Source organism: Buceros rhinoceros, unplaced genomic scaffold, assembly GCF_000710305.1.
Source record: "Buceros rhinoceros silvestris isolate BGI_N320 unplaced genomic scaffold, ASM71030v1 scaffold883, whole genome shotgun sequence".
Taxonomy (NCBI): Eukaryota; Metazoa; Chordata; class Aves; order Bucerotiformes; family Bucerotidae; genus Buceros; species Buceros rhinoceros.
Window position 1 is genome coordinate 150,453 of NW_010401612.1, and position 5,235 is coordinate 155,687.

A 5,235-nucleotide genomic window follows, 5' to 3' on the forward strand; every position below is an offset into this window, starting at 1 on the left:
ACAGGGCTGTTCGCTAGTCCGAGCCGCACACAGTGGAGCACGGGTTTTCTTTCACTGCAGGAAGAAAATGCCACTCAGCCAGGTGGGGATGGGGTATTTTGCGGGTGAATGCTCCCATGTATCCCCTAGAGGAAGCCCACAAGAGAATCAAATGTGTGACTGCAGCTAGCGTGGAAAATAAACTCAGCATTAAACAAGCTGCAGCCACAGTTCAGCCCAGCCTGAGGTGAGGAATCAGCCGGGCTATTACCCCACGCAGACCTCGAGGCTCTCCCAGCTGCTCAGTCTAAAGTGACGGGTAAACTGCAAACGCAATTCCAAGTGCAATGCAAACCTTTTCAGGATTTTGCTTTAAAAAAAATCTGCACTTTTAGCTTACCTTTCTATTTCTAAATGCACCTTCCGCCCCTGCCCCCTGACAGATACAAAGCACTCCTGCTGCATTTAGACAAACTGCGGGTGTTCAGCCTGTGCCCATCCTGCATTAAATATTTATATCATACAGCAATAAATTGTCAGCTCTTTTGTAAAGGAGCTGGGAGTTGACTTGCCTTTGTTTCTCTCCTTGGGCAGCTATTTACACCTGTGCCAAATGAACACAGAAAATGAACGCTGCTGGGTTTTTTTGGTAGTGACTTCACTGCACTGTGCAAGGAACAGCCCAGGAACCTTTCCAGGCTTCCCCTGAGTGCCAGGGGCTGTGGACAGCTCAAAGCAAGCACTGGCAGGCCCCAGTCTGCAGCCCTGGTGTCGAGGGAGCTCCCCTTCCCATTCCAAATAAATCACTGACTTTTGCCGGGCTAGCAGGTTACGAAAAAGAGGCATCAAGCTAGATTGCCATTCCCATGGAAATAATTAAAACCAGTCTTCAAATGAAGTTGAGGGGAAGAGTGCATACGAAAAAACATTTGTAGCTCTCCAGGGTTTTCAGTATATACTGTATTTCAGCTGACAAGGTCCACGGCAGTACCTAACCAGTGGGTTTGCTATTTTATGTACATGAGCTTTTCCCATCTTCTTCCCCACCATCACCCTTGGTAAAATCCAAGGCTTGGAACACACACCTCACTGATTTCTGACAAAAGGACATGGCAGAGAGGGTAAGACTGGTTTAAGTTTGGCACGTATACAATTATTTGGTTCCATGCTCACCTTCCCTGTTATTTTCACCCTGTCCTTCAACACTTAATGGTTTCAGATCAAATAAGATGGACATTACCATGATATTATCAAGGCTAAGAGCTACACAATCTATTTCCTGCTCTCAGCAATAAAGAGAACGGATTAAAGAGAAAAACTGCAAAACATCCTCAGGATTTTGGCTCTAGATGCTGAAATATCAAGAGATGCTGTCAAATAATTCTGTCAGCATAAGCATGGCATAATCTGCCTAGGAACAGTCATTGGAAACAAATGCATTCGCACACAGAGGAACGTCTCAGTGGTGGGAACTGCTCACAGGAGCCAGGTATCGCCTATAAATTTTTAGATCCAAAGTGGTAAATTAGCATTCACCCAGGTCCCAGAGCACCACACAGCCAGCCACAGAGAGGCACGGTGCTAGCGCAGCTACTGCAGCCCAGCGCTGGCAGCTCATCTCCACAAATAACAACCACAAAGAACTTGCTGACAAAAGAGAGAATAGCAGAGTGAAGGAAGAATGTAAAATTAGCCTTTATGAGATAAAACAAAATGACAGATTAAAAAGTACCGGTTAAAAACCCCCAAAGTCTCCACGGCAGGGAAGTAAATGACAATCTTGTTTTTCCACAGCAGAACAAGTGGAGCAGACAGCCCAGTTTCAGGCTGTGACACCACCACTGCCCTGTGGACCCGTGTCCCAAGCCCATGACTGGGCACCAGTGTAGGAGCTCTGCTTGGTGCGGCAGGGAGCTTAGCTTCACCCCCCAGCCTCAGCACATCCTGCTCAGGAAACGACAACTGCATTAACAAGGTCACGGTGTCTGTGATACAAGATTTTCTTTTTCTCCTTAAGCAGGAGAGGTTTTTTCTTCAGCGTGAGGGGGGGTTTTGGTCTGCGGCTGCTCTGGACAGGGCTGGCACTGGGATCCACGTCAGCCGCTCTGCTGTCTCAGACGTGCTTTGCTGCACTCAGATGACAGCAGACACTGTTGAACGGTGGGTCACGGGCAGGGAAACGCGCTATCAGAATGAAGACGACAGCACCCAGGAAAGGTGGAAGACAGCTGAGCGCTGCCCGGCTTGTGCTGTTTTGTACATCCAAGACAGTCGGGAACGAGGTGCCCCCAAGGAGTGAGCAGTCACTGACACAGGACAGACAGAGGGACGTCAGCCCTGCCGTCACAGGCTGTCCGTCAGCATCACCAAGTGCGGAATAACCCTGACTCTGAGGCCTTGAGCTAAGAAATTGGAATAAATATTTATCAGTGTTGTTCTTAAATGGGAGGACAGGCCATTATGTGCCTAGCACAGGCTCAGGTTGACAAGCCTATAGTGCCCTTTGTCAATATTTATTGCAAGTACTGCAAAAGCAATAGGAAAAAGCCCTTTATTAAATACAGCAGAATAAATCATAGCAAAACTCAGTCGACACAGAGCAGCTACCAAATCCAGTGAGACCCACATCACAACAGATGAATATAAGGTATTTATTCAAGCCATCACAAACATTATCAAGATTCTGCCTTAATTTGGAGCAGTGAAACAGTAAAGAACAGCTCATTGCTTCTTGTCTCAGAAAGTCGAGTGGGACACGTGCCCCATGGCCCCAGTGTGCGCTGCTCATGGCTGAGCTGGACCTGGAGGCATCCAACCATTCACCAGCACAACTGCTGGTCTCCACACCTTCAGCCAGGGGCCATTTCTGCATTTGTCTTGTTGGTCCAAGCACAACTTTTGCCTGCTGAAGATCCTTTTTCCTCACAGACCATCTCACTACTCCTGCAAGTTATGCCCACTGGCCCCAGACACTCCCGTTCTCGTCCTGCATGTGAGACTCCAGGGCTCGTCCCGGGGAGGACACACCTGTGACGCACAGCAATGGGAAAGACACCAGGGTCAGGGGCTGAAAACCGGGCACGAAATCACTGTAATAGTTTTGGTCTCCATGTAAACCAAAAAAATCCTGACTCCTCAGGTTTTAGATACCATTCCCACAAACTCTGTCCACTCAGGAGAGGGCTTGAAGACAGCCATGGATCTTCTGCCTTCTGTTTCCTTTTTAAGAAGATCCCTCCTCTATGCAGAGCTTGCTGATGGACTGGAAAAACAGGAGAGCAGCAGGAGCCTGGCTGATAACTGGCAACCCTCACTGGGGGAAGTGCTGCTCCCGAAGAGCTGACAGTGCTGGAAGCTCAGGGCACTGTTCACGCTGTGAAGCAAAGTGCTTCACATTTTGTATTTTCCTCCTGTATCTGCTGTTTCAATAAACTCATCTGCATCACAATGCATTTTCCTCCTTAAAACCCTGCGGCACTGACGGGGGAAGTGGGAGGAGAGGGAAAGGAGTTGAGAGCAAATATTAACTGTGAGAACTTTTTTGTACTTCAGAGCAACAACCTCTTCTGATGGAGCAGCTGTCACTGCCAGCGTGTGGCTCGCTGGGGGCAGGAGAGCAGGTATGTTCAGACTAACAGAAAACAGGCAGGGTTTGGGTACCAGATCTTGAGGAAAGTATCATCAGTGAACTTAAAATAGATGTACAGGAGCCTCTGTGCACACAGAAGAGCACTACAAGACCACAGCGGGTTTCGTTTATACTCACCTCAAAACTGGGACAGTGACTGCGTTACTCGGAGTTTCTTACTGGAAGATGCTGATCCCCACCAGGGCAGCTTTGGGCTGCCAGGGTGCCAGGCTTTCTACAGCCATCTGTTATTCAGGAGGTGCTCCAAGGCTTCAGATCCTTTCCTGAGTGTCCCTGTCTATGTGGAGGGAACTTTCCCCTTCTCTGCAGTCTCTCTTGGCAATGGGTGGCAGTTTCCACATGCAGACGAAGTTTACTCGTCCCGTTTTGGCAGAAGCCCCCAAGCAGTCCAGTGCTCTCGTTCTGTACCTTCCCTGCTCTGCTCCTCCCTGGTTTAGCAGAGCATCCTGCCTCTGCCACAGCACTCACAGCCAGCTGCTGCAACAGGCTGGGGCTCGACTTGACTCTCCACCAGTCCCATGGTCTTTGCACATGGAGGGTGTGCAGGATGACTTGCAGGAACTCCTCAAAGCTTGTAACTGAACTGGGGTGACAGTGGTGGCACATCAGTGATTAAATGCAACAGAGAATGGGCTCAGCCACATGCGAAGCTCTGTTTGTGGAGAGCAACAGAAGGAGCCTTAAAGATAAACTTGTACCCACCAACATTGGAAACGTGGGGCTGGTGTTTGAGAAAGCTGCAGTGGGACACGTAAAGCATTGAAATAAAATCAGGCAGCACAAGGAAACTTCTCTGAAGACCAGAGTGAAGATGGCAACATAACGCACACCATGTTCCTGTTTTCTAGATACAGAGACAGGGGAAGGGGACAGAGACAACCTTCTCACCTGATAAAACCAGTAAGTACCATTTCAGATGGACTCACACGCGGAGAAGCAACCCCTCATGCTGAGCAACTGCTGTCAGGAATATGGACAGATGCCTTGGCACAGGACAGCTCGTTTATAGCAGCATGAAACCCTATCAGGGTTCAACTGATCCAATCAGTAAAATAACAAGCATGGAGACAACCCAACAAACTGCATCCTCCTGATCAGCGCTGAGAGAGCAGCTGGGAGCAGCTCTAGTGAGCTCCATGCCCAGCGCTGTGGCCTGACACCACCATGAAGTCCTCCCCCTCCAGCTTTCCCCACGTGCAGGCTCTCTGCAGGAGGAGCATCCCTGCTGAGGACCTGAGAGCTGCCCACATCTGCCGCATCACCACCACAACCTCTGCTCGCACCCTCTGGCCTCACCACTGCAACCTCCTCACTGAACCAGGCTGCCTGCGTGAGCACCCCAAACCCCTGGCAACTTGTGAGAAACCAAGAGAACACACAGAGCAGCTCAACTGATGAGTGCCGTGCTGGAAGATCCGCAGCTTACTTGAGAAACCCTCATGGACGCACAGAGGGCACTGGTGAAGCAGCCCTCTTACCATGTCACAGAAAGGGAAATGGAAAGTTTTCATACAGATCACTCCAAAAAAATGCCCAGGCAGTTTGTGAGGACAATTATAACCAAATTCCTTGTCAGTAAGAAGGTGCTGAAGTGCATTCCTACATTT

General features: G+C 49.4%; 1 protein-coding gene across 1 annotated transcript in view; it reads right to left on the minus strand.

Moving 5' to 3' along the window:
- Positions 1–5,235, minus strand: part of CSMD2 (CUB and Sushi multiple domains 2) — a gene marked incomplete at its 5' end in the record, with an annotated part of 130,994 nt that overhangs the window by 111,897 nt on the left and 13,862 nt on the right. The gene's annotated exons all lie outside the window — the stretch shown is intronic.